General features: G+C 42.2%; 1 long non-coding RNA gene across 3 annotated transcripts in view; it reads left to right on the top strand.

Moving 5' to 3' along the window:
* LOC146567218 (uncharacterized) overlaps nt 1-14,394 on the top strand; it is a 42,969-nt gene that overhangs the window by 10,609 nt on the left and 17,966 nt on the right. The window lies entirely within an intron of this gene.

Below are 14,394 nucleotides of genomic sequence, written 5' to 3'. Positions count from 1 at the left end.
AGCAACTATAGTGCGGGGAGCAACTTCAGGGAGCAGGAGGTGAACCTTGTTCCACTTTCCCAGGTTCTCCTGGAGAGATGAGTCACACTCGGCAAACAATGTGTTTGGTTTTGCTGTCAGCTTACCTCAGGCGTGGAGGGAGAGAACAGACGCAAACTGTTTGACTGACCTACATTCTGTGTTTATGTGTCCTGCCACTGTGCTGTGGAAGGTCTTGCGTTTGAAAGGAAACATGCCTACACATTTAATGAGCCGCTTTCAGAATTCCTTTGTTGAGCTGACAGAGGCGAGGTGGAGCGGGAGACGAATAGACACCTTTTGTTTGCTTGTAGTATTTAAAGCTGAAGTCCACATGCGTTCTGGTGACGCTCGTGTCAAATAAAATGAGTAATCGGGCATGTCTTAGCAGTATTGTCATAAGCACAAGGAGCCGCTGTTGGTGGCCTTAACCCAAGTTCTTAAAAGCTTCAGTCCCAGATTATTTAAAGCTTATTTATTTTGTTGTAAAGTATTTTATCACTTCAGAAAAGAAACAAGCTGAGCCACTCAGCACAGTACCTGAACACCTCGGCTTCCGGGTTGCTTTTAAGTAAAACGGTTTTATTGTCTCTCAAATGTGTCTGTTCACATACACAATTATGGTTGGACAGAAACGCTCCAGTGCAGTCGTACAAAATCCTGACTGTGTTTTGCTAGAAGCAGATTACGTGAGCGTTTGGAGGGTGGTTGGCAAGTGGGCCGGAACAGATCAAAAATAAAGCATGAAAAGCACTCGGGGACTCCAGTGCTCACTTTTCATTGTTTTTAGCATTTGGTTTCACCTCAGCTCTTTGTATGGTGTAACTTTGCATTCAGGCCAACAAAAGCACTGAGACCCAAAGAGTGGCCCACAGACCCACCGTACTACATACTTTGTAGACCCCCTCCATCTGGCACCAGAGCTCACTGCAGGCAAACGGGCCATCCCCAGATTGGAGCGGACAGCGAACACGCCACCTCATGAATCCAGCTGTAGTTTCTGGGGGATCCAGTAATATTTACATATCAAATGGTTCCATTAACATGTAGGCAAAGACAAAATTACCATGTCGCATGTTTCTCATGCAAATTCCTTGGTTCACCTTGAAGGTTTGTAAGAGTGCCCTAAACAACAATAAAAGGCACAAAACCATTTTACTTTAACAATTTTGCTGCTATTGTGTAGTAAGACTAACACATTTGTTTAAAATCATATTCACTTTTTTTTACAGTGCAGAAGATAGGTCTTTCTTTGAGTCTGTGTGGAAGGAGAGGGGGTAGTTATCACTGACTCCAGCCCACACAGAGACCTGTGATAAAGAAGCCTTTCACAGGACTCCCTGTGAAAAACTAAGTACACCTCCGTTTTCAGTAACTTGTTAGGAGCACATTTAGCAGCAGTGAGTTGAAGTAATGGCTTTCTATATGACTTCATGACTTTCTCACATCACTTTGGGGGAATTTTGGCCCACTTCTTCACAGCGTTGCTTCAGTTCATTGAGGTTTGCAGGCATTCATTTATGGACAGCTCTTTTAACATGGACGTCCGTCAGGTTGCGGTCTGCCCATTGCAGTGCCTTGAGTCGTTTCTTTTTCAGCAATTATGTTGGAGATTTTTCACTGTGCTTTGGATCTGTTACTGCTAAGCTTCAGCTGTCAGACGGGTGGCTTCAGATATGACTCTAAAATACTTTGGGATACAGAGGAGTTCATGTTCAACTCAATGACTGCAAGGTGTCCTGTGGCTATAAAACAAGCCAAAATTATCACCCCTCCACCACCGTGCCTGACAGTTGGTATGAGGTGTTTGTGCCAATATAGTGGTGCAAGCCATTATGACCAAACACTGTCTTTAACTGCGTGCTCATAGTGAAAGTGCCAAAGAGAACTAAACATCAAGCACCGCTTGAGCCATTGTTAACAGTCTTTTTATTTTTGGCAAATACCTGCAGATGAATTGGCTTTCTCAATTACTTTAGTGGGTTTGCAATTGAAGACATGAAGAACATTAAAGTAAATGTAAATTTATGACAGAAATTTAAACACACTTATGGAGACAGGAATGGTATGTGCCCAGTGTCTGAAATGAGCTTAAAATAATACACTTCAAGGGATCACAAGCAGAAGCAGATGGTGTTAAAAGGTAACAAGTGCAAAAATACCACAATATAGAAAGCCACAAATGTGCAGTTGCATATTATCACATAATATGACAGCATTGCAGCTGAACAATGGTGTGTTGTCTCTCAGGTTGGAATAGTCAGGGACTTATAACCTTATTTTTCAGTAAAATGACTGCCTGTAGCCTCATTATTGACCATCATAAAGCTCACTGATGGTTGCACTGTACATCTCAACAGCATTATCATTTACTCACATTATTGTAAACTTGTTAATAGCAGCCCGCACATTCAATTTTCTTTCTTTCATCTTTGATATTAAAGTAGGTGGCTTTGGTGCTCACTGTCAGAGCAGATCTTCCTGAGACATTTCCATGAGATGGCCAGAATGCATGGCTTTGCTTTGCAGGTGTTATAAGCCTTAGAGGAACAGCAGCTTATGCCGTCTGGCACACGGAAAAACATTAAATGCACCTAGGCTGGGTAATGATTGCGGTCAATATACATTTGCATGTGGAAAGAACTCAGACCAGATGAATGACTGTAGAGTTTTTTTCCTGCAAATTAACATAAAAGAACATAATAGCTACGCTCGTTGTGGTTTCAGCTTATTTATTCTATATGAAGTATTTTCTGGATAATCATGTGGTAAGCAGTTGGTGTAAAACATCACTGTGCTCTATTTCTCTCTGTTGTCTTACTGAAAGGCGAAAAAATACCAAAATGCAGTTTTATATGCTGATCCATGCCCTTTGCAACTTAAACATCCTCATGCTGTACAGATGTTTTATTTCCCACAGCAATGAAAAGCCAATCAGATTACAGCATCCAGCTTTGACATCCATTTATGACACAGAGGAGCGGGCGGTGTAACACGTGTTGAGTTCACGGTGCAGTTTAATGATCATTAAAGCACTGCTAATGCAATATTTATGGTGTCTTGCCAGTGCCAACTCTCTCCATCACTTGCTCATCAGGGGTTGGAGGTCAGCTGCTGTCTGCCTGGCAACACTCATTAGACTGATTAAAAGTCCTCGCAGAAGGTTAATGTAGTTTCACTCCCGCAGTGTCGCTAGCCTGCGTACTGTCAACGTGTGCTTCGCCAAATGAAAAGTTGTTTTAGTAAAGAGGTGAGAGGAGCGGCAGGCTTTTTAGCTTTACGTGGAAACGCCTTTCTCACACGCTGGTGTTTTTTTAAAGCCAGGGTGAAAGCTGCCAGTCTCCAGTAACAAGCACGAGCACGTCTGGGGCTCGCACACTGCGCTTAGGTGTGACAGGACTCTGACACCTCGTCTTCACTACCTTTCGAGACAGGTTGTCGCTCAGGATCTCCAGCTGTCAGTCTGGACGATCACTCGGAGTTGGTGAAGGCTTGAGGCAAGGTAGTAGCTAACTTCCGTCGAAGTTAGTGTTTTCCGTGACATTTAAAGGTTTTATCAATAAGCATGGCCTTTAAATGAAACCTGTAGACTGAATTTTGTGGTATTTTCAAGCACATTCACCTTATTTCCCACTCAGGTCTGATGGGGAGCCTCAGGCACTGTGATCCGGCTCCCTTTTGATGTGCTGACTGTCCGTCCCTGGGGTGGTTTTGATTGCCTCTTTACTCCCCTCCTATGTAAGTCAATAGGAGCCAGCCTGCCATCTGTGGGAATTGATACCTCTGCTGAATCATACTATTAAAGTGCACCTCCATCTTTCCACTATCTCCGCCTGCACCCTCTCACCCCTCTCTTCCCCTCCCCCTCTCCCTACTGAAGCTGTGTTGAGGGGACACGTCTTATCTTACTTCTAGAGATGCAGGAGACGTGTTTGCCAACTGGGGCCAAGGCCGTGTTCAAGCTGGAAATAGCACAGCGTTACAGAAGTCTGAGCGTTAGTGGTGGCGGTGAGAAGATGAAATACTAACGAGTCAGATTTGAATAATCATTTAAAGGCCTCTCGGATGCCAGAATGCTGCACAGCATTCCCTAATGTGACAGGATTGAAGCGGAGACGGGGAAATCCTTGCTGTCTCGGCTTTAATGACTGCAAAGCCAGGAAAAAAAAGAAATGCTTGTAACACATTCTTATGAATTTGATTGGTGTATTTCCAAACTACCTTTTAGTGGTCTCACTGAAAATAACCTGACATGGTGCCTGGATAGATTTGAAAACGGCGTTTTCGTCTGAAAACGCTCCGCATCCACACTAGCGTTTTCAGTCGTTTTCACAGAGTTGTGCGTCCACATTGAAACGGCCCAAAACGCTTACGTTCCAGTCCTGTGCATGCGCAAAAGCGAGTGAGAATTAAAGAATTTGAAGAAAAGCTATCTGGAGCATGTACAAACTGATATTAATCATTTTTAGGGCTGTCAAAATTGAGAGCAAACAAACAACTGCTGTATAATGCCCTCCGCTATCTTTGTTTAATTGGTCACATGACTGCATCAAATGCGTCATCGTTTTAGAAAGTCTGCATTTTGAGCACCCACACTGCGACGGGACAGAAATGTATTCGTTTTCAAGAGTGTTTCCAAAACGCAGCTTTTTTCCTTGAGGAAAACGCCGTCTCAGTGTAGACGGGAGGCCAAAACGAAGAGAAAACGATGCGCATTAGTGTGGACGTAGCCACAGACAGACAACCATTCACACTCACTCCCGCATTCACACCTATGGGCAATTTAGATTAACCAATTAACCTATCCCCACAAAGTTGATTGTGAAATTTCTTTCCTTGTAGATATTCCACAAACTAGCTTGTTGCAATGGTTTCATGTTATTACGGTGAACTAAAAATGCCAAATTCTGCCACATCTCAGTATCATTTGCTTCTGTTTCTAGTCACATGTTTATTATAGTTGGGGTTTGGACTGTTGACCATTGGTTCTCCATTTAAATCGAGGCTGTAAGTATCTGAGAAACAATAGTTTGACATTTCTCACAATAATATGAAATCTCATAGGAAAAATGAGTAATTGTTACTAGCAGGCCTAAAGTGCATCTGCATGACTCGTAGAAACTAGCTGAACCAACACTCATCTTGCTCCAGTAATTAATAGAAAAACTAATAGAAAAATTTCTGGACATCACACTACAGTCAATTGATTTCTTGTGTATGCATACTTGTTACTGTAGCACTGTCAAACCTTATATAAATGTGGGGTTTGCAGTCATTTGTTTGGCTGGATTGGAAGAAGCTCCTTAAACAAATGTTTATTTTTAGTTGGGATTAATGACAGCCTGTAAATTGTTACGCTCCTCATGGTTAGCTTTTTTTTCTGTTATTCTTGGAGGACAGTTGTGAAAACACTGATAGTGACTACAGAGGAACAGGAGTGGCAGCCAGCTGACACCTCCCGTCTCTAATGGAGATACAGCGAGAGGAGCAGGAGGGGATTTTGTGCTGCTGCTGACTTGTCACTGGAGCTCACAGCAGGCTCATCCTGCTCCTGATTAATGGAGCTGTCTGCTGAGCCTCGAAGGGGGGAAGAACAGCGCTGTTTTCCCATTCCCTGTTTATTTGCCCACAACAGATGGGCCCCCCAGGGCCCCTGGCTCGTTTACACCTCTCCTGTATTATGTCCTCAGCATCCTTCATCTTAATCAGTGAACAGGTTCCTGCGCAGAGCCACCTAACCTACATGTGACCTCTGTAACCTGTCCACCTTCACGAAGATACTAGATACTCTTAAAAACAACGGCTCATTAGTCCGATATCCTCGGGTCTGACTGCAGCAGGTTTTCCTCTTTCCCTTTTCAGCCTTCACTCTGCTGGAGCATGACGCACAGACAGAATGACATATCTGCTGGTGTGTTGTTGTTAAACAGACCCTCGAATGCAGGGTTTTTTTATGCCAAGGTTAGACTTCGGGTGCAGCACTCATTTATAATGAGTAACATAGAGGGAATATATAAGTCCATATGCTTTTAGTTCTTATAATACAGTGTTATGTACAGCTGCCTGTCTGAATGAATGGGAAGAGAGTCAAATCTGCAGTTTTAAAGGTCACCGAAATGTAAAAACTGCATTTGTTGAATTAATAGTGAAACAAAACCAAAAGAAAATTTTTAAGCTTTTTGACTTTGTCCTCAGCATAAGGTTTGGAAAGCTTATCTTCCCCCACAGGTTACACCTCTACTCTGAAAAACATGAGAGGAAACTTTTATAAAGGCAGTTTTGTTACTGGAGATGGATGCAGGAAATATGTCATGTACCTCCCACATTTGATGTTAAAGTATTTTCCCATATCACATTTATTTATAATGGAGTTCTTCAAGTGACCGTCTCTTCCCGCAAGTAGTGTCATTTGACCAATGTGTTCATGTCCTTTGTTGCTTGCTGCTGTTTCTGGAGGTTGTGCAAATCTCATTTTTTGTAAAATGGCATGTTTTGCTGTTGGTGCCGCAGCTGTGACGAAGACACGAGTGTTCGATTGTGTCTGTTTTTACCACTTTTCTATAACTGAAGAAGCTCAGAAGTTCCAGTAGTTTGAAAAGATGATAGTTTGCTATTGTCCTGCTGGAGGTTTCTTCCTGTTAAAGTGGAGTTTTTCCTTCCCACTGTCACCAAGTTTTTCCTTAACCTCCTAGGACCTGCCGTCCACATATGTGGACATCACATTTTGGGTTATTTAGACCAAAATACTCAATGTTGCTCTACAACGGCCTGATATTCACTTACGAGGACATTATACTGCTACTGTTCTATCAAAATTTTAAACGAATATCCTCATATGTGGCTCTCATTTTTCTTAAAAACAAAAATAAGGTAAAAAAAAAAAATCTTGTAATTCTTTGTTTTTACATTCATCGGGCCCCAATATGGCCAAATATCAAAGAGAAATTAAAATGCCGTGGAAGAGTTTGGGTCTTAGGAGGTTAAATGTGGTTAAATGTGGTTGTCTGATTGTCTGGGTTTCTTTACCTTACAATATAAAGCACCTTCGGTTGTGATTTGGCGCTACGTAAATAAAAATGAATTGAACTGCCAGCTGCTAATACTGGCTTGACTGATTGTCGGGGTGCACTGATCTGAAATGCCATTCAGTTACCACTGATGCCTTTTAGTTACTGGAAGTGATTGATGAATGTCATATTAACATTCAGAGGTTCAGTGATGATCTGCCAGCTCTGCTTATAACCACCATCATCATGACTGCCTTATCATGTTCTACATGAAATGATAAACAATAAGATATTTAAAGTATCACTAAAGTATTTATCTTATTTAAAGTATCAGTTAACACTGAAATAGCAGGCACTGCATATCTTACACTTGTAGAGCACAAAATAGACAAACAATAAAATCCCTCATAATGGGGAACACTTTAACACATTAATTAAGACATATTAAATCCTAGTGTAGTGCTGCGATTGGCTGGCAGCATGTCCAGTGTGTACTCTGCTCTCACCCTATGACAGCTGAGACAGGCTTCAACCCCCCTGCGACCCTGAATTGGGTAAGTGGGGGAAAAAAAAATGGATAAATCCTAGTTGTGCCTTGGGCACAGAATAGTCAAGCGCTCACCCTGAATATGAATATAAAAATCATTGACTCCTGCTCATTAAAAAGAAGGATTTACTGCCGCTTCCATCACATATGTTGGTAAACTGATTATGTTTGGATCACAATAAGCTATCTAATGATATCACATAGCCTGAGTGGGGTTAATAATGGGTTATGAAAATGAAGGCCACAAATTACACATTTTTTAATATTTGCTTTCAGGTAATAAATAAAATATTTAAAATGAGACTCAAAGCTCAAAGGAAGAGCAAATATTCACATGTGGGAATCTGAAACAAACAGTTTTTGTTTGTTCTCAAATTACTGATTGAAACTTAGAAGGGGTTCGTTTAATTCAGGGAAGCCGTCCCCTCGTCTGCTCATGGACCGTTTTGAGGATTTTCTCATGCAAGCATCAAATATCCACGATTTCTGTGTGTTTTCTTTGATCATCACTTGTAAATTCAGCAAGAAGAAAAGTCCTGATTTGAAAATTAAATTACGATGGCACCGTAGCCTGCCACACTCCATAGTTACCATTTTGCTGCATTCAACCAAGCCCTGATTAGCACCATTCGCAAAATGAACTGAGACTTCAAACAGAAACCAGAAAATTTCTGTTACCAAATTTTTTTTCTGGTGCAGTTTCTACATAGTCATATGCAAATGCAGCTGTTTAGACGTTTATACACTCATCGTGTGGTAAACTGGGGCTTTTTGTGATTTCTTTGAACTGCTTTTCCAGGGTAGAGTCATTGTTTAAAAAACAACAGGGTGCATGTTTGAATTTATTAATTTATTAAATATTTTCTCTAATCCACACAGTGTCAAAAGTATAGATGTATACAAGCATTCCCATAAATGTTTCATTCAACGTCCCTTAGCAAGTTACACCTCAGCCAGACCCTTTTGGTAGCCACCAACAAGCTTCCAGCCTAATTCTGGCTGGATTTTTGACCACTCTTCATGACAGAATTGGTAGAGTTCATTTAGATGTGTTGATTTCCTGGGACCGACACAGCTTTGAAACACAGTCCACACCAGCATCACTGTCCACACAGTGAAGCCAGGAGCCGACCAAGAACCAAGAAAGACGCCCCTGCTCCAAAGTCGACACCCTCGTGGTTGACTGAAACTGCTCACACCGACAAGCCAAATGCTTTCTGGAGAAGTGTTTTATAGCACAAGATGAAAATGGAGGTAATTGGCCACAATGAGGCATATGTGGAGAAATAATGTTGAAGCTTTCAAACCGTAGAGCACTGTACCAGCTTCAGGCATGGTGGTGGTAGCATGATGCTCTTGGGCTGCTTTGCTGCCAGTGGTACTGATAAATTTCACAAAGTGGATGGAATAACGAAGGGCAAATTTGGTGAAACCACCTCCAAATTCTTCATCACCTCAAATCAACAGCTAGATCGTTAACACTTGGACACAGCTGGATGTTCCCAAACATATATCAGAACAGGTTTAGGAATGAATAAAGCAAGCTAAGACTACTCTTAAATGCCGAGTCTGTGCCAGGAAACTAAACCAGTTAAAAGGAACTTTTCCAATTCTGCCAAGAAGAGTGGTCAAATATCCAGCCAGCATTATAGTAGACTGTCAAAGCGTCTGGTTGAGGATCAACTTGCTAAGGGACAGTATTAGTCAGGGTGTTTTTATGTATTGGAGCCTGCATGCATACTTTTGTCCATGTGTGGATAACAGAAAACACAAAATAAATTCAAACAATCACATTCATGACCATGATGGAGTGTACTAAACTCACAACTGTGTGTTTACAGACACCATATAAAGACATACATTTATTTCCTACATGGTGACAAGTAAACAGCTTTTAATGTATGTAATCCAAACATGCTTGCAGTTTTCTTTGTAAAGACTGACACTTTCTGTCCCCGAGGATTAATTAATGAATAGAATTTGGCTGTGTTGCAGGTGCACTGAAAGTAGTAAGTTGCTCCATCAGCCATCCAACTCTCACAGTTTTCAATGCATTTAGTATTTTTAATGTGTGCCAGATTTTTTTTTTGTCTGATTACATTTATGGACTTGTGAATCTAATCATCAGGTTCTGCCAAATGAGACAAATTCAGCACCAGGCTGGAAAAATGCCTCGTCTGTGCTCTGCCACGTCTCGTGAGCCTTTCATTCACACAGCAGATTGTCCGCGCTTGTCTAAGATTCACGAGAAATTGTGCACATCTCGGATCAAGGCGACGGTTTAAAACTCCCCATTAATTGTTGTAAACGCACAAATGGAATCTTTTGTTTCACACTCGGATTTGGAGAATTGAGCGGGCCTCATCCTCCCGTGGTGACATTGGACATTGTTTCCTCTTCCTGCTGATGGCTGTTGTTCTTTTCACTATCGTAGAGAAGCAGGCTGGGACTTTTTTCAGTTGCTGCTGATTCACCACAGATTAGATTGCTGTTCTTATGTGTGAGATTGCTCAGTTGCACTGTAACATTACACGAAGCCCCGAGGTGTAAAGGAAGTTCTCTTTTTTTATAGCTGTTTTAACAGCAGCACATAAAGAAAAAGACTCTTTGATGTGTTGGTTTACTTTGATAAGCCGTGTCCAAAGCATTCGTGACAGATTTGGTGAAACCCCAACAGCTGATGTTTAGTAGCTTACTTCCATCGATCATTTACCCCCGAGGTTAAACTCTTGCTACTCTCTGACTGATCTTGGCACTTTTTCGACTTACTGGCAAGAGAAACAGATGCTTCATTTATGGAGAATTAGCAGCATCTCCAAATGTTAACTGATAAAGGATTAAAAAACAAGCGAGTAGAGTCCCTTCACTGCTCAGATGCTTTTGTCCTCTCAGTCTTACCCCCCTCCCCCGTTTTTCTTTCCTGCAGCATGCATTCTAAATATCACCAAAATTCTCAAATTCTCACCCATTTTAGCAACTATTTAAGCTGCCAAATGATTGAGATAAAAACTGTCACGGAGGCAGTTTTGTTGCTTTATTGCAGAAGGAAGCAGCTTAAACGCTTCAAATGCAGTCAGATTTTCACAGAAGTGCTATTTAGCTGTGTTGCTTTTCAGTTGTTATTTCAGTTGCAAGAACACCAAAGTCTTCATATTTATATAAAAAAAAACTGTGAGTCAAAGATAGACAAAAAACATCCAGGGAAATCCCTCTCCCTGCTTTTATTTCTTATATTATGTTGAAAACAAACACTACTTTTCTTCTTCCACACTCATGAAATGTGGAATTTTTATGTTTTTAAACATATTTTAACAAAAATACCTTTTTGTTTAAAAATTCTCTTTAAAAAGACCTTTTGCCAATAATTTCTTCATCTTGTCCTCAGATCAGAATCAGAATCAGAATGGGTTTATTGCCAGATGTTGAGGTTTACAACATTAGGAAATTGCTGCGGTGCTTCAGTGCAGACAATAAGAATTAAAGTGCTATGTAGAAAGAAAGATATGTGCATGAGATATACATGAGATATATACATGAGAATAAGAATTATGAGTGCTACGTAGAAAGATATATACATGAGTGCAGGTGGTGATCAGTGCCAAACATGAAATGATGCAGTGACACAGCGTAGGGTCATGTGTTAGTGGCGGGGACAATCATGTGGTTATTGTTCATGTGTCCGACAGCAGAGGGGAAGAAACTGTTCTTGTGGCGAGAGGTTCTGGTGCGAATGGACCGGAGCCTCCTGCCTGAGGGGAGCAGGTCAAACAGACTGTGTCCAGGGTGAGAAGGGTCAGCTGAGATCCGGGCTGCACGCCGCAGTGTCCTGGAGGTGTACAGGTCCTGCAGAGATGGGAGTCTGCAGCCAATCACCTTCTCAGCAGAGCGCACAACACGCTGCAGTCTCTGTTTGTCCCTGATAGTGGCTCCAGCGTACCACACGGTGATGGAGGAGGTGAGGATGGACTCGATGATTGCAGTGTAGAATTGCATCATCGTCCGTGTTGGCAGGTTGAATTTCCTCAGCTGCCTCAGGAAGTACATCCTCTGCTGGGCTTTCTTGATGACGGAGGTGATGGTGGGCTCCCACTTCAGGTCCTGGGTGATGGTGGTACCCAGGAAGCGGAATGAGTCCACAGAGGTGATGGGGGTGTCAGTCAGGATGATGGGGGGGAGTGGGGCTGTGTGCTTCCTGAAGTCCACAATAATCTCCACTGTCTTCTGGGCATTCAGCACCAGGTTGTTGTGGCTGCACCAGGACACCAGACGTTCAACCTCCCTCCTGTAGGCAGACTCATCCCCGTCCGAGATGAGTCCAATAACGGTGGTGTCATCTGCGAACTTGATTAGCTTGACAGACTGGTGGGTGGAGGTGCAGCAGTTGGTGTACAGGGAGAAGAGCAGAGGAGAAAGAACACAGCCCTGAGGGGAGCCGGTGCTGATGGTCCGGGAGTCCGAGACATTCTTTCCCAGCCTCACGTGCTGCTTCCTGTCCGTCAGGAAGTCAGTGATCCACCGGCAGATGGGATCAGGCACAGTCATCTGGGAAAGCTTGCCTCGGAGATGGTCTGGAAGGATGGTGTTGAAGGCAGAGCTGAAGTCCACAAACAGGATCCTGGCGTAGGTTCCTGGGGAGTCCAGATGCTGCAGGATGAAGTGTAGGGCCATGTTGATGGCGTCGTCTACAGACCTGTTGGCTCTATATGCAAACTGCAGGGGGTCCAGGAGGGGGGCTGTGAGGGTCTTGAGATGGGAGAGAACTAGGCGCTCAAATGACTTCATGACCACAGATGTCAGAGCCACGGGTCTGTAGTCATTTAGTCCAGATGTTGGTATCAGTCAATTTTGTAACATTAAAGTTTCACACATTAGCCAAAAAACAAAACAAAACAATGTCCAAGCTTGTCATATTCAGCTTGATTCAGTTTTATTTGTTTATTGCCAAACCACAGCAGCCTCAGGGCACTTTATATTAGAAGATAAAGACTCTGTAGCAATATACAATCCACTGATCAGGAATTTAGTGAAGGTGGGAAGGAAGAATTCCCTTTTAACAGGAAGAAACTTTACCAGGCTCTAGAGATGAGGGGAAAAAAGGACAGCAAGACATACACGCTACAGGAATGAGTATAAAAAAAAGTTAACGACGAGCAGTACAGGGTGAGAAGAGATGCATGGAAATGAAGTGCTCAGTGCATCATGGGAAGTCCCCCCAGGAACCTGAGACGCAGCATAACTGAGGGATTGTTCAGGGTCACCTGATCCAGCCCTAGCTATGAGTTTTATAGAGCCTGCGTTCTCATTTGGGGACATTATATTTGGGCTTTTCCGTACCTCAAACTTCATTGTGTTCTTTTAGCCTTTGTGCCCATATTAGGGCATAATATTAAAAACAACAACAACAACTTTTTATTCAAACATGATGTTTATTTTTTAAACTTATCAAGTCCAACTAATCAAAAACCCAAACAAGAGCTCGGGTCTCAGGAGGATATCTAAAAGGATCCTAAGAGTAGAGAGGGCGCCTGATCTCCTGCAGCTTAACATATTCACCATTCTTTTGTTTTTTAAGAGGTGGAACTTGTATTACATACATAAATGCATGCACAGGTATCAGATTAGTGGTAGAGACATATGCCTGCTGTAAACTACACCTGTGGTTATAAAAACTTTAATTATTTGGTGTTAAAGGAACTTAAAGTTGAATACAATTAAACAAAATTCAAGGCACTTGCTTAAACTCCAGGACCATCTTTTACTCTCTTGCTGTTGCAGAATGAAATGTGAACAACATTGAACGAAAGCTGGATTTACTGACTTAAAGCTGGTTTATACTTCCTTCCTGATTCATTTGAATAAAATTTTATGATGGCCAGGAAACAAAACCCACCCTGGAGTACCCGCATGCTTCACGTTTCTCTGCACTTTGGTTACGTAGAGCACGTTCAGTATCGTTTCTGTTGGGTTCTGACCAACATGATTGTGGTGCTTCTCACTTTACCTGGATGGGCTTCCCAGGTATATTCTTGCATCATGTTTCACTACTATTCAGCTGACCTGGTGACTGTTACGGTTGTCCTGCATGTCACTGCAGAGAGTCTCTCCCCTCTTATCTACAGAAGTCCTTGTTCTGCTTTGGAAATCTCTAACCAGAACCTGCAGGAGGTGAGAAGTGGTTCACTTGCTGCTGTGCCGAGCTCTCTGAGGCTGCATAGCAGAACAAGGACTGCTGTCATTTCCTGCTGTTCAGCTCAGTGGAGTTCAGGGGAAATAGCTTTTTTAGTTTATTGCTGTGCTGCTACTGCCACAAACTCAAATAAGGACAAATAATATGAATCATCTAGACTTTCCAAATTTTAGAACCAAATGGAGCAACTTCTGATCAGCAAAGGACTCACTGGATGGAGTTAGCAACCCTCAAAAAGATTTCACAGTTTTTCAGCCTTTTTTAAATGAGGGGATTCAGTTTGCATCGCCACTTTTTTAGCCACTTTTCCAAACTCAGCGTATACCAGCTCTGTTCCTGAGGACTTAAAAGTGTGTGCTTTGTGGACAGTAAGCTACTTAGCTGAGCAGATTATGGTAACAGAGCAGAGAAAAAAAGTTTTAATCACTTTCTTACACTTTTTCTTTTGAGTTTTCAAAAATGTAGAAATAGACGACGTCCTTGAACCTCTAAATGTTGAGTGTGAGTCTGCTAATAAAATGCTTGGCAGAGTTGCTGTGTCCACTTACTGTATATATTGTGAAAATCTATGATTGGATAGTTTGGGGGAGGGGTTTAGGAAAGAGCCAATTAAGAAAGAAAATCCAGAAACCTCA

This window comes from Mchenga conophoros, linkage group LG9 (genome assembly GCF_057382185.1).
Source record: "Mchenga conophoros isolate Kocher_MC1m ecotype Shallow Benthic linkage group LG9, M_conophoros_male_GT1.1, whole genome shotgun sequence".
In the NCBI taxonomy this organism is placed as follows: Eukaryota; Metazoa; Chordata; class Actinopteri; order Cichliformes; family Cichlidae; genus Mchenga; species Mchenga conophoros.
Note: the sequence above shows the minus strand (reverse complement) of the source record. Positions and strands in the feature narration are given on the sequence as shown.